Source organism: Parus major, chromosome 11, assembly GCF_001522545.3.
Source record: "Parus major isolate Abel chromosome 11, Parus_major1.1, whole genome shotgun sequence".
Taxonomy (NCBI): Eukaryota; Metazoa; Chordata; class Aves; order Passeriformes; family Paridae; genus Parus; species Parus major.
Genome location: NC_031780.1, coordinates 14432347 through 14457296, shown reverse-complemented (window position 1 = coordinate 14457296; position 24950 = coordinate 14432347). Strand labels below are relative to the sequence as shown.

Here is a 24950-nt window from a genome sequence, read left to right as displayed (position 1 = left end):
CAGTGATCTGGCCAGGACAGGATTTTAATTAAATGGTAATTAAACATGGTTGTGGAAGAGCTATAGTTACAATACTTCTCTCGTGTGATTTATCAGTAACACATAGCATAACTTGCTGAAACATAAACCAAGCTATTACATCCAGTGTGCAACCAAAAATTAAGAAATTTTTCCCCCAAAACAATGCTTTTGCCCAGTATATACTGAAGAATAATGCAGAACTTGTCTGGCACAACTCAAATTCTCCTCTGAAAATGTATGCTTCTCTCAGAAGCAGATTCCCAGCACAGGGACTGGTAATTTATGATCCACCAAAATACTCTGTTGAACAAAAAAGTAATACCTACACCGTGCCTATGCAAATCACTAAGAATAAGTGACTCCAAGGACCAGTAAGAACAAAGCCCAAAACTCCTATCAAACATTAGTTGAGGTTTGAAAAAGTCAAGACAAAGTGTAATTTTTTTTAAATGGCGATAAATTGGGATTTCTGTAACAATTGACTCATTTTGCCTGCTTTTATCTAAGGATCTCAAAGAGCACTCCAAGTGTTAATTAAATTACAAAGCATTTTTGAGACAGGTAAATGGTATTATGCCCACTAGGGAACAGAGAGAAGGTTTATGTTTCATTACTAAAGTCACACAGTAATCCAGTGGCTAGTAATATAACCCAAGAACTGCCAGTTGCCACTTCTACTCATTGACTTGAGGGCTTCACAAGAGGTAAAATTAGCCTTAAAAGCCAAAAATACTTCTCCTCTTGTGCTTTTCTATCTTTCAAGACCAGGCCAAGATTGTTTTATTTTATTTTATTCTTCTTCCTCTGCTTACTGGGCGGGCTCTCTTTCAGAGTCTCACAAAAGAAGCCACTTCCTAACCTACCCAAGTGTGTTAAGGATCACAGTACAGCAGCACAGGCAGGAGCTCAAACGAGGGCAGTGAACTGTAATGGGGCTTTTTAACAGCTTGTGCAGCTGCATCAGGCTCCTCTTCTCCCTCCTCTAACCAGTCCTGCTCCCAGAGATGACACATCAGGGCCTCTGTCCCACCAGAATAAAGATGGGCAGGTGGGCAGATGAAATAATCCTTGGTGGGCCCATTCACTGATTTCCAATCCTACTTTACCAATGAAAGAGACAAAAAGTACTCTGAGGAACCTGGTGCCTCAGGCACTTTGTGCAAGAATCTCTCACTGAACAGGACAATATCAAAGAACAGCCAACCAGACCCTGAAAATGCTTTAGACCATGGAGAAGTCTATTCTGCAGTCTACTACATCTATTTTGAGTTGCATGTGGAGAAATGAGGGAGAAACATTTCACTGACCGTTCTATTCTTAGCCCAAAAAAGAAAGCCACCATTTTTCATTTCAGCTTGGCCCTGACTGGCAGAACTGCAGGATGCAGGAGCAATAAAGCAGTAAGGTATAATGCATTCTGCACAATACACAGCCCAACCTAAGGCATCTCTAACTCAAGACTGCTACAGATCAGTTAGAGCTTTAAATAATTATATCTCCATTAGTAAACTAATTTTGGAGGGTAAAAGGCTTTTCTATTTCATACATAACTATTTATTACTTAAAACAGGGAAGCATCTTTCAGAACTTTCTTTAATCCTTTTGACTACAATGCTAAACCAAGATTTCAGGCTTTATTTTCCCCTTCATTTCTTGTTATGTCATGAAGAATCAGCTGTGTGGAAGAGATGAGAATGTCTTTGATTTAAATGACCAAGACTTAAGATTGTCTTTACCGTGGCAGAAAATAAAGCTGCTGCATATATTTCCAGTGGCAGTATTATTGTTACACGGTATGACAGTCATAATCTTTTTTTTTTTCTTTTCCTAAAAATATGTCTAAAGAACCACACAGTTTATATACTGCATTCAAAATATTTTTCTTCGTTTACATTGATTGCATATTTCAAATCATGTTACAGCTGTATCGCTTAGCCTAAATCAAATAAGGAATCCACATAAATGCATACACACACTTTGCTTGTTTTTAGACATCCCCAGTATTGACAAGATTAAAATATTTCTCTCATTCATTATTTATTGTGATATGATGAAACAGTAAGAGTATGTATTTAACAAACATCACAAAGTAGAGTTAAAATGTGGACATGCTGTTTCATTTCGATTTTGCTGCGACAGTGTTAAGTATGTGACTCCCTGACTGCAGTAATGACATCTTGGGGTGATGAAGATTTAAGATGCTTTGCAAGGATGCAGTGTTATCCCAACTCTTCAGCCCTGCTGATTAGGAGCATTATTAAAGAGATGAACCCAAGACTGGAAAGTCCTGTTGCAGAGGACTGGAGGAATCAGTGCTCGATGCCAGAGCAGCACCAAACCCCTCCCTGCATCCATCAGAGCCTAACTGCAATGTCTGAGGGCAGGCAGGCACACACACCCCTACAACACTTCTACAAGCTCCAACATTTCCTATTACCAAAAAATGTGTTCTGTGGACCATTTCTCTGCCTCTTGGGTGAAGTGGCAGTACCTGACAGCTGGAGCTTGGGGTCAAGCAGTGCTGGACCTGGGTGAAGCTCAGGTATGGGGCAGATACGTGTGGCTTTGACTGTCAGAGGGATTTACCTTGGGTTGAAAACTACAGGTACGATCCCAGTTTCCAGCTCACAGTTGGGCACCATTCTGCACATTTCTACTGGCAAAAAAAAAGCAAGGAAGTGCCAAAGAGCAAGCACCACAGCAAACAACTGTAACCAAAACTGGTTCTGCTGGGCAGAGGAGCAGAGAGCTTGCCTTCTGCAGAATGTGGCAGTATCTGGGTTAGAATGTAAAAAAAGACACATTTTAGCCCAAATACTTATTCTTGCATACTACACAGTCTAAATATACCTTCTATGATAAATAACAATCAGAAGGTACCAAATGCTTAAAATGCACCCTTAACAAAGCAAAACAATGTAATGCATATCTTTCTTTACATGTCAAACAATTTGCCTAACAAATCATAATAATGCAGAATGATATAAAATTCACCCATCAAGCCCAAATGCATGCACGAAGATTACCATGGCAAAGAATTGTGAATTTCATTAAATATGTTAAAGGCAAAAAAAAAAAAAATTCTGCTTTGAAAAATAGTAATCCTGTCTTTCAACAAAAATATTATAGGAAGCTATGAATTTGGTAGATCTGAATAGGATGTTGGTACATGTTTTACTAAGGTAATATAATGGCACACTATTATTAGATCACATTAATCATTACTGTGCCAAAGGCACTGACAGCACCACTGAAAAGGATTGAAAGGGCTGGTAATGGATATAAATTACCCATTGTGTGATAAAAGGATTTTTACTAAGAAGGTAAGAATAAAACAGCAAATTTCTAATATAACTGTTGTGTAAAAACCAAAATAAAAGTAATCCAGTCAGTAATATCCACAAAATCAGAAAGTAAGCACTTTTGAAACAAGATAAAGTCACAATAAAAACTGTATACAATGTAAAATTAATTTTGTGCTGCATAATATTACTATCAATTTAAATAGTTTACATGATGACCTCTATGGTCAAGAGAAAGGTAAGCTTTGTTAATTAGAATTGAGTATGAGCTTCTGCATGCTTATTTTAAGTTTCTGGGCTTAGAATTTTTTCTTTTTTTTTTTTTATAAACATATAATGGCTTCATAACAGCCCCCTGAAATTCAAGACATGTTGAGAGTTTTCTGTTTTGTGCATTAACATCACAACAAACAGCACATCCCTCAGATGGTTTTATTTGGATTTCAAATGCTATTACAAAACGAACCACGTCTTTGCTGAGCTATTTAACTATTTGATTGAAACCATTTGTATCACTAATTGTCCGGTCCTGTGCTCCTCCTCTACTCTGGCAAGTATTTCCTGATATTAGTGGGGATCAGTGGAGTGAATTGGTCAAACTACATCCTTATTTACAGCATTAAAAAACACACATATCTTCTCTGAAACTGATGGAGTTACTCTAGAATCAAGTCACCGTAATTCTTTTCAAGTCAATTGTCTAGAATAAAATCCAGTGGCTCACATTCAATTAGTAAGTTTTAAAAATTGTGAGCCATACTCTTAAATGATATAAATTCGTAAGTACAGACATCAATCCTGAAAACACTTACGTCTCTACTTAACTTTACTCACGTGAGTAATTCCATTAGCATCAGTAATTCAATGCCTGCTTATGCATTTGCAGTACTGAAGCTTTAATATGCCTGGATATCCTCTCACATAAGCTATAAATCAGCACAATTCCTCTGATTCACAGAGTTTCTACTAATTCACAAGATATAAAAAGGAATGGACAACTCAGTATAACAATTAAAATAAAGAAATAACATAAGAATTTGATTTGGGACCAGAAGCTATCAGAAATTTTGATTTAAGGATCAATTAATGCATGTGGAATGTAGAATTAATTATTGGTTATTTCCTAGGAAGCTAGACTTTTATTTCAAACTGAGGGCCAAATAACCCAATTTTGATTTCACACCTATTTCCACACCAATCTGATTTCTCAGACTTTACAGGAGCTTTTCGTCTCCTGCACTGTTATAGCTCAGAGGAAAATCACATATACAATGTAGTACACCCCTCCACCCACCAATTTTCATGGGTGTTCTTCTCATGCTAATATATCGACAGAATATGGTTCTTAATAATATGCATGAGATGTTCGATTGAACTTACGGGATAAAAAAAAAACAACCAAAAATGATAAAATTAATTTAATCAGGAGTGTCATGGATTTTTTTAAATCCAGTCTGATGATAAAGTAATAAATGATGATTCATCCCCAACACAATTATTACATATCAACTGCATAAAGATGAATGCTCATGATTTTACCAAGCAGAATTTTTTTATTGAAAAAAATCTATTTGTAGCTCACTACAGCCTGAAAGAACTACAATAAAAAGTTTTGCAAGACACAGACATAATATTTTTGAAGACATCAAAAATGTGAGAACAGGTTTAAAAATCCAATTTAGGTATCTCATTTTACTTTTTTTTTTAATATGGAAAAACAAAGCTAGACTCGGATCCATAAGCAGAAGAAAACATTATGAGAACAATATAAGTATTCTTACCAGTTATTCTTAGGCCAACAAATCTGTTCCCTGGATGAGGAAATTCTTAAAAGACACAGGATGGGTACTGAAGGTCACAACTGGAAAAATAAAACCTGTGAGAAAATTAATATGTCAAAACTCAGTGTTTGAATCAGACATTTACATTAAAATATTACAGTTCCACCTCAAGCAGACAATCTACAGGACAGCAGAGAGCTTTAAGAATTACAATATTAATGGGATTAACACCTTTTATTTTTAGCTTTCATAATGTATATGTTTGGTGGTCATTTCATATTTGGAACTGAAAACTTCTTTCAGTTCTGGATTGTTTTGAGAGGGAAAACCTCCTCTCAAGATAATGATGAGGAACAGAATGAAATTCTTCTGATCCTTTCCCCTAGACAGTATAGCAAAAGAGGACAAAACAGGATAAAACAAAAGTTTCATAGCATACTCCAGAAACCCAGTTATTCTCTTTGACATTGATATTCTAATCTTTCAAACTGAGTAAAAAGAGAACAGCTACTAATTGTATTTTTACTTTTTTTTAATTCCATTTTATAACAGAAATAATCCTTTGTAGATGATCTCATCTAATAAACCCTACTTAAAAGAGATAAGAGCCAGCAGTAAAAGCCAAGCAGAATACTTCCAAGATATTTGTCAGTAGTGAATTTAGGGCCATTACATTAGTAAGCAAAATAGAAACAAAAGCAAAGGGTTTTCTTAGAGCAAAATAAAGTTCACCCGACTGAAGCTATAATCTGAAGAATTTGTGACTGAGAATTCTAACTATGTTTATTCCTATGAACGTCTAACAAATAAAATTAAAGGTCACTTCCAAATAATACACTTTGTACATCCAAAAAACCAAGCTCTTTCATACAGCAGGCTCTGAAAGCCCAGTTCAAGCAGCAGGGCCTCAGGGTTTCACCTTCCCAACCCAGATTGCCCAGAGAAGCACTGGCTGGTGAAACTGCAGCCCTCATTTCTGGGGGAAGCAATCAGGAGCTTGGCCATGGATTTGGTTTAAATCGCTCAGCACTGACAGGACCACACTGCTGCTCAGTGCTATTTGTTGGCTTGATGGGTAAACAACAATTTTGAGAGCTCCTTTTGATGATGGAAACATTATGAAATAATTCTGAAAACAGAAGTTCACAACTAGGCAGCACAGCCCTCCTTTAGTGCAATACTGACACTGCACTTCTCTTGTTTCCTGTAAGATCTCTGCAGTGTCCACCTTGTCAGGATTACATCCAGTGCAAAGTGCTCCTGCAGTGTCCCACTCTGCCCACACCACCTCCTCTTTCCCCTCTGGTTCCCCACCACACCAGCCACAGGCCTCTCACTGCCCATGTGATGGTTCACCATAAGGCTTCCCAAATCCCACTGCTTCCCTCCTCGCTTGCAGGCCAAACCAGACTTCTCCACGTCTTTCAAAACCTTTTCCAAGTGATAATTCTGCCATAAAACTTTTCTGACACAGGAGAATTACTCCAATTAAAGCTTCAAGCCCCTTCTTTAAAACTCACATTTCCACAGCAAACCACAACCATCCAGCAGTGATCACCTGGTGTTCCATCCCCATTGCTCCTCATACCTAGGAACACATTCTTCCCTGCTCTCTCCTCATGCTCAGTTTTCTTTCACTCACCAGTTATCTCAGGGTTTATATTTGATTTGTAAGCCCTGAACAGCAAAGCCTGTCCTCTCATGAGACACTTTCCTATTGAGCTGAATGGGTGGTGAGCAGGTACAAGACATTACTCCAAGCACCCCATATCAATGGGTAAACCCAGCTACATGAGAAAAAAAACCATTGCCAAAGTCAAGAGAAGAACCTACAATGCTGTCTGTAGAGAATAAAAAACCTTTTGTAACTGGTCAAAGGAAATCCCTGTCATCAGATTTGGTCTTCCTAAACATACAATTGTATCTAGACGGGACTCAGATCCCATTTATGAAGGCCCATACCATTTTGGAACTTAAATAAGTGAATTTCAGTTGCTGTATTTGAATACATAGGAACAGCAAATTCCTGGACTGCTGCAGATAAACACAGGTCCCATCCAACATTTTCAGTTGCACAGTATCTAAAAACAGTGACAGCTTGTTTGTCTGGAATTTCTGCTCTTGTTGATGTCTTAAAATCTCAAAGATACCTTTCTAGTGTTTACTTGCAGCTCATTCAACGTAAAAGCCAAGAAACAGAAACAAAGATAATAAACTGTTAGGTTTCTAAAAGATGTTATCTCACTAAACAGGTTCTCAGTACTCCTACACCAACATCATAGACCACATTTTTGCTATGCTATTACAAGGCTACTTGTGTTTAAAAAAAAAATTCAGCTTTTACATACACGCTCATGACTTGCAAAATTCTAGGAATGATTCTCAAGGGGCTTTCACTAAGATGCTTTATAAATTCTGATGACAGACAGAACACAGTAAGGCTTCATCTCTTAAAGTCCTGTACTGATTTGTTTGGAGGCTTCATGTCATTGATCAGCATGTCAATGTCTCTTGCAATCTGCTTTCCAGTTCATGACTGAGAGTGAACCCCTCAGGTTTAAAACCTTAAATGATTTAAGGTCTGTGATACATAACCTTACGAACAAATTGGGAAAATCTGTAGCTTTACACATTAAACTGTAACAGAAATGATTTAAAGCCTTATAAAAAGGTATTTTACTTACCTGTGCTAATATTATTCTAACACATTTGACACTGACTATGTAAAGCAGATATTTTAAAGGTACAGGCAGCAAGCTGCTTGGAAACAAATTAAGATAGTTCCACTTAGGTCAAATTGGGACAGTTTACCAGTGTCTAATACACTCCCTGGCATTAAAAAATGGCACCATGAATCCTTACAGACCAATTTATTACAGTAAGCCTCCCAAGTAACACTGCTGTGCAGTTGCACTTGGCTCAGTGAGTGATCCCAGAGAAGAAAAAACCCCAAAGATCTTCAGAAACAGTATGATAAAAATAATACATAGTGGAGAGACATAACTAGGGTATGACAGCACAATTTCTGTTCATTCTTAAAACATGCTTATGTAGCTCATTCTTTGAAATGAATTAGAGACATGAAAGGGAGAAAGTAATCTCGTCCCACTGATGAGTGGGGGCCAGAAGGATTTCTGCAGGTTACAGATGGAAATCTAACACACAGCAAGGGAAAACAGGAGCTTGAGCACGGACTTACTCTGAACAGGACTTTTCCCCAGATGCTGAGACTAAAAAGCTTCATTGTGTGGCTCTTAGGAGCACATCCCATTCCTGCTCAACTCAATGTTAAACCCCTGCTAATCTCAAGGAGACAAGGCTCAGGCCCTCTGTAAACAGCGTACCCTTTCTGATGGAATGAGGTGTCATGTTTAAATAATTATTCCCTATCAGCTGCTTTCTGAGGGCCTCTTGAATTGCCATAGCATAGCTGCTCTCACCCTGGGCACATCAGAGATGCAGGGACAGGGATAGGCAGGGAAAGAGGCTCAATGACAACACAAAGCCAGCCCAGGAGCTGTGCAGGACACCCTTCCCAAGCCTCCACGTGAGCACTGCAATCATCAGAAATGCAGGATGGGACCAGTGGGGCCTGAAGGGTCCAGTTAGTGTCACTGGGAGTTACATGCATAAATGAAGAGAGATAAACAGTCCCTAAAGCAGGATGCTGGAATAAATCTCAGTATTTTTCCACTGTTCCCGAAAAACATGAGAGCTGACACCGCTTTTCTCAGGCTGGGGCATGGTTTCCACCAGTGTCACCACAGCCTCCCCAGCCAGGTATCAGTCCCACTTACAGACCTTCCTCCCTGAGTGTGTGTGCCCTGCCCAAGCACTCAGAGATCTCCAGTACCAAAGCTGTCTGCCTATAAATACAAGGTGTTTAAAAACTCAAAGCTAACCATGAGAGGATTTGTCCATGTCTCCTGGCAAATCTGTGCTGTTTGATCTAACATCCTTTCAGGGAAGCTCCTTTACATCACCTAGATCACGCGACAAACTACAGCTCTCATTTCTCCCTCCTGATACAAGTGAGCAAGAGACAGCAAAGAGAACAGGGCAGGAATGCATCCTTTTAACTCCTGGGGAGCCAAGGGGTTTGCAAAAATATTTTATCAGAGGCACAACTCTCTTCAGCTCCTTAGGTTTTTCTACTTGTTTGTGCTTCAGACATCCCAGTTTGCATTCATTTTGTGCAGCTTCTACCTTGCTGTGTTTTTTGTCACTAACACCACTGTTAACTTGCCCCTGTTAGGACTAGTTGCTGATTGCAAGATGAATCACTTCAGCATGGTGCTTCTCCTGCCCTTTGTGTTCAGGCCTCATCCAAAGCCCCAGAAGTCAGGGGACATCATTTAACCTGGTGGGGCTGGATCAGGTCGTGCTGCAGACCAGTCCAGCACCACTGCTGGTGACACCTGTACTACTGCTGTGCCTCTGCACTTGCCACTGTGGCTTGGGAAAGGGGTGGGTGCAGCCCCAGGGGCGCCTCGTGCCCTGGGAACACACAGGAACACTTCCCCTGGAGTCAGCAGGAGCTCCAGGGGCTGCAGCTGTGCTGTGCTCCAGTAGTGACACACTGCAGGGAGAACCTTGCCCACTGCCAGGCTGGGGTCCCCAGAGGCAGAGGAGGAGGGAGCAGGGGCATCCCAGAGCACCAGTCCCTGTGAGGGCAGCTGCTGCCCTCCTGCCCCAGGGGTCTCCAGTAGCTGCTGCACGTGCCAGACCCCAAGGACAGTTTCTTCCACCTGGGATACCCCAGGACCTGGCACACAGCTCCCCCAGAAAACTCCCCAGGTCAGCTGGCACCCTTGGACTACCCCAGGTGGCTGCAGAGTATCACCCACACCCCAAATCCCTGCTCCTTGCCCCGACCTGTGCTGACCACAAACACCCCAAGCACTGGCTTCTCTCTACTTGGGCTTCTTCCCTTGCAAAGAGTTGTTTAGAATGTAAAAAGCCAGGTCAGACAACTTCCCACTTAGTTCCAATGCATGTGCTAAAAAGGGCCAACTTACTTTCCACCACTAAGAAAAATAACTTTGCTCAGAGGAAAATTGGACACCTGTGCTCAGTTCCAGTTGGTGTTCTGGATGCACAGGATGAACAGACATTTGTGGCAACCTGATTGAGTTGTAAGAAAACATTATGAATTTAAAGTAGTACAAAGAAAGGTTTCCATCACCTCTGTGCCTATACCATGACACATGCATCTTAATATATTACATAATAAAAAAGCCATGATGTTCTCAACCAATCAAATTATGCTACTGTCTCTTTAATAAACAAATCCATGTGCACATTAACAGTGTTGAAAATTCAATTTAAACTCTTTGTCTGTTGCTGCTTACTCTAAAGATGGTCTTTCTTAAACAACAGAGCACCAAGGAGTCGTTAGGGCTCTCTCTTCATTACTTCAAAAAACCAATCATTAGACACCAGAGTATATACGTAATTAGAAAATCACTTCCTTTGCAATCCAAGCTAAGTAGTTTACATACTGTAATTACAGGGACAAAATCAATTTTTAATCATTTCACTGATTGGGCTCATCAGCTCTGTGGGAACATTGTAACCTGCTTGTTGTGCAAAAGCAACATCTGGGCTAAAACAATTACCCTTTGTTTGCTACAATATTCCTTAAATCTTTTTGCTTGCATAAAAAAAATGAAAACACGAAGACAAGATATTTCGATGTCTTTTTGTCCTTGATCAACATATATCCTAAAGTACTACTTGCAATGAGAGTTTAATGTTCCTCAGAATTTACAGTTAAACAGTACACTTCCAAGGAATGTATTTTTTCAGGGAGATAAAAGTATCTGATTGTTTTAAAGAACCATTCAGCTGGCTAATTGTTCCATAGCTAACACATGGTATTCAAACAACCCACACATTACAAAAGCTCATCTGGATAATAATGGGCAACTATTATTGCAATGGTTTACACTTTTCTAATACAAATGAATGGATTTTATCAAAATTTGAAAAAAAATCTAAGAAGCTGGGTATGTGTGAAAAATAGATGGTATGAATTGGCAAGGCAAGGCTAAGCATTTTGTTCTCTTAATAGGAAATGACCTCATTTACACTGGAGTAATAATTAGTACTGCTTCACTGACAGTTAAGAAAAAAAAGTTTCACAGTATAATAAGGCAGCATCTCCTTTGTTAAGATCTACATTGATTATTAACCCTTGCCAAGAAAACCCACATTTAACTCTGTGCTATATGTGCATGTGGTTCGGGGCTTATTTCAGGCAAAAAGTAAGAGGAGGGAGGGGAAAAGAAAAAAACGAGAGAGCACGAGCTAAAACTGAGGCAGGATCCCAACCTGCACCCACCAAAGCCAGCAGCTGCTGCATGGCTGGTACCAGAGCACACAGGATGGGATGTCAGGGCTTGTTAGTACTAATGTCTGAAATATTTAATAATAACTGTTAGAGAATGCATTTGGTTTTGCCTGGGCTGGGAAGCCTGTGTGTGTCAGGCTTGTTCTGTGCTTGAGATTTGGTGATTCTGAGCACCAGATCCTGCTGTGGTCCCACATGGACCCTGCAACAGAGGAACAATCAATCCATCACCTCCACTGTCACCACTTCTCCTCCCTAGCAGAGTTCCCAGCCCTGGGGACATGCAGGAGGCAGGGCAAGGTCAGTCTGTGCTCCTCTCCTTGTCCCTCCCACACACAGCCCCAGACCTGGGGCACTCAGGCCCATCAGCTCTTCTTCCCCTGGCCAGGTCTGGGGAAGCTGCTGTGCCAGCAAATGGAGTGGGTGGGAGTCCTGCAGCTATCCAGAGATCAGGAGTACTACAGACAATGGCAGCCCCAGCTCCTCACACGTCCCTGTCAAAGGAACCCTGTTTCTGAATAATTTACACAACATTTAGGTGAAAATATTTTGTATTTTATTCAGTAGATGCATTTTTTTTTATAATGAGGCCCTCATTAAAACCAATATGTGTGTCATATTGTCAGGCAAATATATGTTAAAATGTCACTTTGAATATGAAATAATACATTTTTAGGGGCTTGACTCATTAAAGAAAAATATAAGCAAAAGAAAATTTCTCTGGGTAATCCTTTAAGAGCTGGGCAGGAAATATTTTCCTGTCCTGCAAAAAGTTTAAGGTTCTTTTTCTTCCCCCACTCTCTGTATTTCACAGAAATCACAATCCTATGAGGGCTTCCATGAAAATAAAAGTTGAATAAAGCAGCAGGACACCCTCCTGTCTCTCCCCTTTCCCTCTGCTCCCACCGGGCAGGGAGGAGCTGGAGCTGGGCTGGCAGGTGTCACACCTCACCCCACGCACAGCCTGCAGCTCAGCCACTGTCCTTGGAGCTGCTCCTCTTCACTAACATCATCCACTGGCCAGGAGAAAATACCACTATGCAAAGCCATGCCAAAAAGGGAGATGAGGGCTTCAGCCATGCCCTGAACAGCCCCTCACAGAGCACAGGGCCTGCCCCCTTACTGCAGTTCAGGAAATTCAATCCAAATCCATCCATTCCTGAATAAAAGCAGTCAAAACTGACATATTCCAATTCAACCATTTTGCCAGAGATCTGCCACTCAAGACCAACCATAATCCAAATTTACATGTGTTTAAGCAGACAAAACTCCTCTGAAGTGATCTGCATCTACATGCTTAGGCTGAAGACGCAGACCAAAGATTTCAGAGAAAGTAGTAAAAAGCTACAAGAAAAACATAATTAAAAAAGCAAAGGTATGCCCCTTGCAGATCTGAAATAATCATTGGCATATCAACACTGACAAAGGCCACAATTACTTTTTCCTTCTGCCCAGATGTTGCAAAGGAATCCAACAGCTGTGTTTGGGCAGCAGTGCCAGAGAAGGGCACTGCAGGTCCATCTCACCTGCCCTTCATCCCTCCCCAGCCTGCAGGACAAGCCCTTTCCCTCAAGCCTGAGAGGGGCTACTGAGAGCAGCCCCCCATCAAAACCAGCTGCCCCAAAAGCCTTCAAGACAGATGACTCCATTCCTGATAAAAGCATTATTTCAAGAGTACTGACACCTGAAAGCCACTTGCAGATAGTAAGGCAGAACCTTTTTGCTAGCACATACAAAAAGATACAGGGCAGGGCAGGCCTCAAAACATTCAGTGGGTCAGTTCCTCAGCCACTTAACAAAAAACCCTCAAAATGAACAACCTTAGATTCTTCCAGAGTCTTCCTAAGATCTTCAGGACTACTTGACTTCAGTTCACCTCTGCACTTCTGTGGCTTTTATGTGCAGTTAATAACAAAAGTTAAAGGGTTTGCAGGCCTAAGCCCACTACCTTTTAACTGCTGAAAAGGTATAAACTATTTTTTTCATTTATGCTCACTTAGGGATAGGTGTCACCTGCAGGACTTTGGTATGGAACAGTAAGGGGAAAATCAAAATCTCCAGTTCTGGAGCATCTCAGAAGCACCTCTTTTGGGAAGAGGTATGTGCCAAAAGACAAAAGGCAGTTTTATTTTGTATCTAGCTCCATGGGAGTGCCCCAAGTGCTGCTGTAAGCAAAATTTGTAGCAATTATAAAAAAAACCAAAACCAACCAAACAAAAACCCCATACAATAACAGTCAGGTGTTAAGGGAGTGTTGGAGTGTGGAAGAGTTGTGAAGGTGTTGGAGCCTAATTGTCACCAGGAACAGCAACTATCCACTCATACACAACTCAATTCTACTTCTAGAAAACAATCATCAATTCACAGTTTTAAAGACAAGAAAATATAAAAAACTTATGAAATGATAGCTTAGGAAAAAGCATTTTTCATTCCTAACTATCTAGTTAGAGCATCAAATTACAAAACACCATCTGAGGCAGTTTTCACCACATCACATAAGGGGACATTTCATGAGTGTTACTGCTCTCATCACAGTCTAGTAGAGAAAGAGAGAGGGAGTTTGTTTATAGATTCTTTCTTGTTTGTTTTACATTTTCCATGTAGGAAAAAAAAAATCCAATAACCCACAAAAAGATGTAGGTCAAATGTTCTCATCTCAAATCTTCCTTGATAAGTAGCGATTTAAGAAGTCTATATAAAAATGTGTTATTCCCTTTCTGCTCATAGGAAAAAATGTTTCAGAAATAGCACATAAAAAAATATTCAATGTCACTAAAACTGGAATAGAAAATGTTTTATAGATTAACAAACATTGTAATGAATTTGCACAACCTTAACTGACTGTATACATAGCATAATGAAATGGTCTACATCCTTTCAAAGAAAAATTAGGTATTCCAGCACATAGCTTTAGAAAAGCATTGTTCAGAAAAACCTGCATTTTTTCCCAGCTACCATGTAATTTGTGAGATGCATTTTTAAATGATCTGCAACTGCAGCAGGCTTCATCAGTCAGATGATACAGATAGATAATTCACCAAACTGTCACATGATCTTCCATCAGTCTAAAAGATGTGAATATATTGCCACAAGCTTTGGGAATAATGGGTGCACCTGTTTACAGTGTCACCTCTGTTTGCTAATTGTCTCCTTGAGCTACATTTTACTTCTAATGCATTTATTTTTGACAGGCAGTGTCTATTTAGAAATCACATTACTTCAAGTGCAATTGTTCTTTTGTCTATCAAGTAAATGAAGTGTTGTTATACAGATTTCAGGTTCTGATTAGTGAAGTATCAGCACACCACAAAGGTCAATCAGTTATTTACCTGAAGTAATAGAAGTATGACAGGCCTCCTAGTTATCCTCTAGATCATGGTATAGCTCATGTTAGTATCAATAATTTATGTTTGAAATACCTATATACACCTTAGCTCGCATGTAGGTATTACATAAATGTATTAAATGTTCTAAAATAGAGGATAGCACATTCCCTGAAGAACATAAGGACAGAAGCACTCAAGTGGAAAATATCAATGTCAATGCAAACCCAACTCTTCTTCCCCAATATTTCAAGTTAAGCCAAGATAATGGTGATAACCAAGATGTTGTTCTCACAAATATTTTGTAATTGTTTATGCACATAAGCTATCACACCAAGAAAACTAATGCTTTAAAACCACAATTTTTTCATTGTACTTCCTGCTTTTTATATAACAGTGAAGCAAAATTTAGTTAAGGTTACTTGAATTAGCTTCAACTAATAAGATGCCATAAGAAATTAAGATTAGCCACTTGAGGTCTAAGAAAGACCACAGGGGATTTTTATTCACACCCATACCCTCATGTCTGCAATGCTATCCACATTCAGCTAAATAACACGTCTCAATAAGTACAAAACCATGTCTTTATATACATATATATATAGTAACATATTCAAGTAGAACTATAGTATCAAACAGGAAATTTTGAAAACCTAAATCAGCACATTGATCACAGCCACTTCACTGCATATATATTGATCCTACACATACACACACAAAAAAAGACATTTTAACTGTTTATTACCAAGGTGGAAAATAGTATTACTGTAGTGAAAGCAGTGGCTTGTCAAAGCCTCATTATTTCTCCTGTCCCTCTGTCCAAGTTCACATCCCACACTCAGCTCTACCATGCAGAGACAAAAAGAAGCAGGAGAACAAAATTTTCCAAAACAAAGGCAAAGTCCAAAGCTGACAACTGCCCAACCTCACGAAGGTCTGGGCACAGCAATCTCAGGGGTTTACCAGGGATTCCCAGCCACCATTGCTGTTGCACCAGTTTGCCAAAAGAAATGCAGACAAAAAGCCATGCATGCCTTAAGTCACATTCTAAATTGGCTCCCAGGAGCATTTCTACCTTGTTCACTAAAGCACAGGGTATGTTTTCACAGTGTTTAGCATATGCTACGTAACCCGAGCAGGACTTGTATTGTTCCAGTAGTTGTTTTTTCTAAAGCATGTTCCCATCAGGACCATAATTACATGCAAAATCTTAGAGTTACAGTCGTCTGTAAAGTCACTTTAAATTTTCTCTAACACTTTCTAGCAAGATTAAGGCACATCTTTAAACAGAATATGGAAGAAATCACAAATCTTGAGCACAGACACAAACCAATGATAAAAGTTCAAATTACTCCAGGTAACTTTATGTATTCCATGACTCAAAATGCTATAGGGAAATGTCCCCTGATGTATTTTGAAGAGCAGTGCATTTTTCAGGTATTTCTGCAAGTGTAAGCACAATTTAGAGAGAGTTAATCATTCATGAGTATCTTGCAGACCTGTATTTATGACTAAAGCTCCTGGAAACTTGAGTCTGAAGTTCTCAAGCCACACATCTCCTGCAGCTTCTAAGGTTAAAAATCACAAGTGCCATACACTTAGCAGCAGCAGGATTGAGCCTGATGCCTGTAAAAAAGGCAATGGACATGGAATTGCCATTTCCTTGCTAGCCCAACATCTCTTTGGGAACATGTGTCTCCTACCATAGCCTGATGTTGCAGAAAAGAGATCATTTATGTGGAAAGTGTACAAATTTATTGAATAATTTTACACCTACCCCAAGAATTATTGTTTTCTTTTACACAACAGCAAGCAATCTTTAAGATATAATTTTGCATACAGAGAAGAGGATACTCTAGCAATAAAGCTGCTTGCCTGAGACTGAATCCTGCCAAGCACTTCCTTTGCACACAAACTGTCTTCTTGAAATCAATGAGATTTCTTGAATGAGCTCTTCATACAAGTAAAAGGATCAGGTCCTTAAACAGCAGAAAGCACGGACATGTTCACATAAAGCATCAGACAGGAAGAGGTCTCAGCAGTGGACTGAAGTACAGTCACCTACCACACGTGGTTAATGAGTAGTGACAGGTCAAACTCAGGTGAAATGTAAAGAGGGGCACTATCCTGACTGGAACAAAACCTGTTACAGAGGTCCAAGCTCTCCTTTGTGTGTAGTATCAGGTAGTAATTAACCATCATCCAATGAATTTCCAAGGCTTACCAGCATAATGATCACCAAAATGGGACAACAAACACCCTAGAGACACAGAAAAACACAACCATCTACATTCCAATACCCACAACTAACCCACAGGACACTGTCCAGCCCTGGAGACCAGTGGAGAGATTCAGCACAATGTCATGCAAAGACATCCCAGATGTGAAATCATCCTGGGATTTTACGTACAAGTGCCAGGGAGCTTTCCAAAAACACCAAGGCACCGTTTTCCTGATTACCCTGGGTTCCTCTCACTTGTAACACAGTTCACCTGCATGCCTCCCAGACAGCAGCAACACTGGCATGAGGCATCTCACCCATCAGACCCTTTCTCCTGCCTTCTTCCCCCTGCAAACATCCTCGACACTGCTGAGGACCCAGCCAGCCTTTGACCCCATTTTACCTCAGCTTCTGAACCTCTCCATAATTGACAATGGAAACATTTAATTCTGTTTCAGTCACCGTGTTTCTCTTCTATTTACTATATATTTTAATACTGGAAGGATGAGGACACAGCTCTTTCCAAGCAGAACTAATCCTCCTTTGAGGACAGGCGAGCCCCACAGAGCCCTCAAATCCAAACTGCAAGAGGCTCTGCTTAGCTGGGGAGGCTGCCCATCTCAGCAGGTTGTAAAACAAGGATAAACAGCAAATTATAACTTAGTGGCAACTTCCGTTCTCCCCCTGCAGCCCGGGATGTGCGAGACTGGCCACTGAGCGCGTGGGTAAGTGCAGGGAGCGCATATGCGCCAGCAGAGTTTATAGTGAAGGAGGGGAGCACGTGGGTGGCAGCAATTTAAAAAGCAGCTGTGTGTATGTTTTTCCCAGTTAGACTGTGAAATCACAAATGGTGGAATCAGCACTGTAAGCTTAAAACCACGTTAACCGACTTGGCTGCGTTTTATTGTTAACTTTGCGTCTACATTTTTTCCTTATTTTTATAAAGAACACAGAAAGACTCCTCATCCCAACCACCTCCTTCTATTAATATGAGGATAAAATGTCACTAAATATTTCTAATGTAGCAATAAAAGGGTGAAGAATTAGTAAGTATTATAAAACAGGACATCTGTGGTCAGAGCCTTTGGAACATTCATACTGTTACATATACTTTCTCTAAGTAATCAGGAATGTATTGGTATTTTTAAATTATGTATCTCTAATAACACAAAAGTACTTAAGAACAGAAATAGACAGTAATGGAAAATGCAGTCAACTGTTGACAACATATAGAATTTCAGAAAATAATTTACAGAGAACAGCACAGCAGATGAGTCAAAATTTTCTCAAAAATATTTCTTGCCTCCGATAGTCCAATGTAATTCATTTTCTATCTCTGTTCATTAATCATTGTTAAAATTAGTGATCCATTTCTTCCACTCTGCCATCTGCACTCAGCTTCGTAACAAACATGACACCTTCCTGCATAATAAAACCTGACAACTACGAGGATGCATTTCCAAATAGCTTTCTGCATATTTGCACCTCTATAACTGATTCCGTTGTCAGACAAAAGTGGATTATTTAACCAGAGTTCTTCTTTATCAATTCAGTACACAGACGTGTGCTTGTGAGGGAGTGCATGCATGTGTGTGTATAAAATGATCAAGTAAAAAACACTTAATTTGAATTAAAAACAAGATATACCAGTTATCTTTGAATTCTCATGGTAGGCAAAATTGATCATATATATGTATGTTAGTTTTAATCTTCTACTACGAAGCTTAAGGATGTAACATTTGGATTGGCTTCATCTTGTAAAGTTTGCATACACTAGAATTATCCTGACACTCCAATTTCCTCCAAAAGAAAAAAAAAAAAAAAATCATATCCAGCTCGGTTTTGTTTCTCAGCCTTTGATCACTGACAATTTCAAATAAATATTTTTAAGATAAGATGAAATATCCAAGCAATGAGAAGATATAAAAAAGTGCACAGATAAATAATTAAAATTCAGGATGTCATTTCCATCCTGTTCAGGCTAGCCTCTAATCTCCTTGTGACAGACAGGGGACCAGAGAACACGGTTTGGTTCTTGGTCTCTTTCCATTCCATCAACAGACTTGGAAAGCCATGGCAGCAGGGCATCTGAGTGGTCCCTCAGTAAACGCTAATTACCCTTAGATCCCACTGATTAACAGAAGCTGCAGTCCTCAGCACACTGAAAATCAGGCTAATGGTGGGAGCATTAGGCCATCCACATGCAAGTGAACGTGAACCTGTCCACCAGCTGTGAGGAATCTGGTGCCCTGTTCACAGCCCAGTGTCGTGGGCAGCCACGAGAGCCTCCGTCCTCTCCTGCTCCAAACCTGCTGGGCTGTGTGGAGAGGGCACTGGGGAACACAGAAGTGCACACCACAGTCCTCTGGAGGCCAAAGCAGTCACCAAAACCTTTAAAATACTTTCAGTCAGACCCAAAAAGTACACTAATCCTTAACTGGCATTGGAAAATAATCATCTTTTCTAACAGATAATGTGACTGTTCCATAGCAGCCTCAAGCAGTTGTGCCTACAAGGTCTGCAGATAGAGTGACAAATACAGCATCCAGGATGGGAACTGCTCCTTCTTCACCAGTTTCCTCAATGCTAGGTTTTGAGTTGTGGCCACCACAGTCACCCACAGCCACATGTTTACCTGCAGGCCAGGTGAGCCCACGGCCCCGAGCATCCCCCAGGCACAGCACAGCTGCACACACACACCTGGTGAACGCACCTCCCACAACACACCCAGGGCTTGGGAAGCACACCAAGGGCTGGCAGCACCCACTGATGGGTTGTGCTGTGTTCAAGAGCCCATGCTCTCATTGCCAGGTCCACCAGCTGACCAGCTCACTAGGCTTGGACACGCCATCCCTCCTCCCGATGCCCCCATTTCCCCACCGTTGATGGAGACACAGACACTTGTCTCCATTGCAAGCCACTGACAAGAAAAGCTAAATGGCTTTCAGCAACATCACTTATAGAAGTCCTATAAGCAAACTGTTTCACTTTCTCTCGGTGTCCCAGATCTCAACTCTGTGCTACCACCAGTATTATTCCTCTCTCTGATAAATATGTGATAGAGGCTGCCAGTGGAGAAATGATCTTCCACTGCTAACGTCATGAAAAACATATATGACATAGACTTTTTACATCATGCATTTATGTGAAATAAAAACATTTATTGCAATGCTTCTTTTTGCAAAATATAAGGCTGAACTTGAGTATGAGCCCAAAAGGTCAAATCCAAATTGAAGCAACATCTTCAACATCAATATTATGAGAAGCAGCAGAACACTCAAAGAACAAAGGACCCAGTTCTGCCTTCAGATGTGTGCCTCTGCTTACACATGCACAACAGGCCCAAAGGAGACCAAACTTTCTGCAAAAATTTTTTAAGAAAGCTAAAGAATTATTATCTTGAAGCTAGCTTACAAAAATATATAAATTTATCTATTTTTTGATACAACACTATCTAATATAACAGCAAATGTATGAAATTTTTTGGAAGAAAATCTGCATATGATATGAAAATGTCTGTTAAAAATTTAAACCAGATGTGATATAAAACAGCTAAATCTAAATTTTGGGGAAAATCAAGAGGCAGAAATGATGTAGCAACTGACTTCTACTGGATACTGCAAGGGTAAGAGTTTTTAAAAGCATTTTAAAGTGCCTCTTTTTAAAGAATTTAGAGTGGAACATTTTTAGTTACACAGAAACATTTCAATAATACCGGTGGATATTATCTTCCTAAAATATATTTTATTTTGTGATCTGGGACTTGTTGGGATTTTTTATTTTGTTTACCTTTTTTTTCTTTTTTTTGTTTTTTTTCTCCATCTGGAAATTGTCTGTCTAGCCTGTTTATGAATTTTCTGTATGGTCTTGTATAGCACTCAGCATTGGAGAACAACTACTAACTATTCCTTTTATTCTTCCCTTAAAAGAAAAAAAATCAAACAGGCATTGTCTCTATAGCTGCCTCTTTTGCCTTTTAGTTTCCTTTTTTCTTCACATGTCTGCATACTGACACATTCAATTTCAGGTTATCAGCACATCTGAATTACAGAATACTGATGGGGATAGAGGGCAGGCCTCTCTGGACTGATTAGCATCATTTAAGAAAGCATTCACTTGCTTGCTTCATTGGCTGCAGGGATTCCATGATGGGTGGCCTTTTAGCATTAGAAGTCAATATGGAGCAATCTCATTTGAATTAAATATGGACAAAAGAAAAGATTTGATTGTGGTTATTCATAGCTAACCTTTTAATTTCACAAAGCTCTGAAATTTGGGAGTTTGTAAGCCCTAAAACTTAAATATACTTAGTTTTTCATTTCTTTTCAACTCCCTTCTCTTCTCCTCCTCCAGTTTTTATGTACTTTTTAATTTGTGCAAAACTTAAACCAGCAGCTTATTTCAAAAGAAATGTCTGAATGAATATTCAGGAAAACCTTTTAACCTAGTTAAACCTACACTGACTATAAAAGGAGGAATGCCTGATTCTAATCCATAAATGTATGTAAATCCACACTGAAAAACATATTTGTCCCTATCAGACTCATACTTGTTTCTGAATGGACCATAAATGCAGCCAAGTATTTCATTAACACAAATAATTATGTATGGCCAGTCATTATGACCTTTGTTAACAAGAGCCTAAGTCCACAGAAAGGTTGCAGAGATTTAAAGTACAGCAACAAAATCTGATTGCAGGGAAACAAATATCTAGTCTTTCATTAAAGTAAAATTATTCTATGAACCAATACACAAAATAGGAATAACAAGTTCCACCCAACCAGTAAAACCACAGAAACGTGTAACATCAAGCTACAGAAATAGTTGGGAGAAAATAAGTTAAAGCTTGAGTTTTACAAGAGATCAAAAGAAGTTAAGTGCAAAATTTGGCTTCCAAGTAGATTAAAGCACAAAAAGTGTAGCCAACCTCTCTGAATATCTGATCCCTCTGCACTTGAAGACAGTGGGAGTTTTGCCATTAACTTCAATGGAAGCAAAATCAGACATTGAGAAATGAAGTGGAAATGGCTTTTGCTGAGCTGGGCTGTCTGCCATGATATGGGATAAGCTCAGCCTATGAGGAACAGAGGGTAAATATCACACTACTTGTAGCACATGACTTGTCCCTTTGCTGCCTACCCCAACCAGGCTTAAATTTGAAATATATAGTTAACTCCAGTCCAGGCAATTTCATAGATGTCCTGATACAGGAGAAAAGTACCAGAAGTCCCTCAGTGTGTGTCTCATGGAAAAAGATTCCAGCAAATCATTCCTGTGTTGCAGACACCACTGAATCTGGAGTCAAGGCCTGTTTAAAGCATTTCCATGGATCAGGTTAAAGATTAAACTAACCCTTTAGAAGGAAGCACAAAACACTACCTGCATTTCAACCTGCTAAGTGTTTTATGGAAGTTAAGCTTGGAACCATCCAAAGCACTCCCAGAACTGCTCCTGGATTCCTCAATATTTTACTTCATTCCTGCTCTTCTAATACAGAGCACCTAGAGGAAAGAGAATGGAGGTAGGGAATACGTTTCCTGAGGAAACATATGCATTCAACTTTTTCAAATTGTATGATCTCACTGTAGCATTGCATAGTTTTAAAACTCAGCTTTTCTAAGTTTCCCTTCTGTACCAAATTTAACAAAAAAATTTTGATTTTGGGCTTTTTCAAATCAACATCCCAAACCTCTGCTCTCTCCCATGCAGCATTATATCAACAGTATCCTTAGCATGCATTTTGTCCATTTTCAAATGGAATAAGTCTAAATAAAGAAACAAAAGCGCTTGGGAGCACTTTCACTGCAGCATAAGCATTCTGCAAAGGCCCTTCACAAATGTTTCCAATATGCTTTATACTGCAACCCAACGTGCAACTTCTAAACTACACCACCACAAGTAAGAAATTAGAAATGTTGAGGGCTATTGAACACTGAATTTTCACAGTGCATCTGCACAAAGTTATTTAGCACAGATGTTTCTGTAATTGTGATCCACTGGAAAAACTTAAAGTGTTCAATGGCCCTCACACTTCCACCTGCAGAGCAGTACTGGTCTAGTACAACTATGCTGAGCTGTAACATGAAAAAAGCAGCAGCAGAGGCTGGATCTGACTTTGTAAGGATTTTCACAAATAGTGTTATTCTGCTTTGTTTGTGAAGGGGTGCCACGATTTTGGGTTTTTTTCTTTTCGTTTACAAAAAGACCCACATATTAAAAAGGGGTGAAATAGATTTTACATGCCTGGCTTTGAACCTGGGAATCTCCCACAGTGCAACTAATTGCATTGCCAACAAGACACAGGAGTACACCCACAAGCAGCATAAAATGTAACTGTGAGGGGTGTGATGGTAAGTCTTTATAAATAATACATTCATCCCAAGGTGCACTTGTGTCTGTGTTGTTAATGTAGGTATTTTTTCATTAGTAGCTGTAAAGATATCTGGGCAGGTGAACATCAATATGCCTCCAAAGACAATAAAAATTGGAAAACAAGAATACAGGACTTGTTTGTTAAGCAGAATGGTTAGAGAGACTCAGTTTGTACAAGAGCAAAAGGAAGTGAAGCTCATTACAGCAACCCTATCTCTCCTGTGCGTTCACATGGCGTCAGAAATTTCCAGGAGAGCATCACCCTATTTTAACTGTCCACCAAAAGTGTGTTTGAGAGACTGCAGAGACAGGCAATATCTTCCTGCCCACAGGAATGACTGAGAAGAGCAGGCAGCACGAACCTGGTTAAAGAGCACTGAGTAAGGACCAGGAACTTCAGCTAACCTCTCTTGCACATCAGCAAAAAAGGATTATACAGATTTTTTTGGCTGAGAAAACAAGAGGAAATTGATTAGAGAAAAGATTATAGGCCCTATAAGGCTAAGACAATTTTGATATTAAAAAAAAAAATAAATCTAAGAAGGCTACCAGCACACAATTGGGCTGCAGAAGTCCGTAAAAATGCAGTGATAAGTTGCTGGTTTTCAAAACACAAATCCATAATGTGGACTCATATTTTGAGCCATAAAAAGTGAGGATAATGGCTAAGTTAGCATTTGAAAATTGGCTGCAGCAACCGCTAAATACATTTTTCAGAGCATATGAACAATAATGTGACAATTGCTCCCAACTAGATAACCACTTTGCGCTGCTGTCCCACCAGATCTAACAAATGTATCCATGCCAGTGCCTCAGCAGGAGAGCAGCCAAGATCACTTAATTGCTCCAAGAATCTATATTTTACCATTCTTGTTGCTAAGTTGTTCTTTATCTCATTTGCTACAACACACTCCTACCATCTCCAGTTCTCTGTGGAAGAGAGTGTGTCTCTCTGTGGAGTCCCACAAAACAATGCTTTACCCTTCTCTCCTTCCCTGCTTTCTGGCTGGGTCATCTCTTCTTTGCCCGTGTGCCTTCTTCCAAGTTTATGTCACTGACCCCCACATCTAACTCCTCCAGCTCTCACCACCTGAGCTTTGCACACCTGCCTGAGCCTGACACCCCCTTTGCTGGGTGTTTGTCATCAATTTACACTTGAATGGATAAAGTGGAACTACCTATCTTTCCTTTCAATCTGATGCCACTCCCTACTCTGTCACTGCTCATGTGCAGTGCCATTTCCTTACCTGCTTCAGTGGCACTCCTTACTCTCTGTATCAAAGATGTCAAGTAACTCCCAAACCTGCTGCTTTTTCCCATGCCCTAGTTTAAGAAACAATCTCTTCTTTCTAAACCAAAGACTCTTCAACTTCCCCATGCTGACTGCTACTGCAACTACTTCTACTTACTCATTCCCCAAATACTCAGCTCCACCCCAGCACAGACAGCTGTTCCCTGAGTAGGCCCAAGTGTTCTGCAATAGAAACAATAAATAATTAAATGATAATGAGGAGACAGCATGCTGATAGAGGAGGTGGCACTACATCCTACAAGACAGCACCGAATCAGTGTGCCAAG

At 39.9% G+C, this 24950-nt stretch overlaps 1 protein-coding gene across 2 annotated transcripts in view; it reads right to left on the bottom strand.

The window, feature by feature from the left end:
* The window catches only part of ZNF536 (zinc finger protein 536), a 340782-nt gene that overhangs the window by 281432 nt on the left and 34400 nt on the right, over positions 1 to 24950 (bottom strand). For both annotated transcript variants that reach the window (XM_015640253.3, XM_033517188.1), the window contains exon 2: positions 5105 to 5199. The gene's annotated coding sequence lies outside the window, so the exon portion shown is untranslated. The remainder of the gene's footprint in view (positions 1 to 5104; positions 5200 to 24950) is intronic.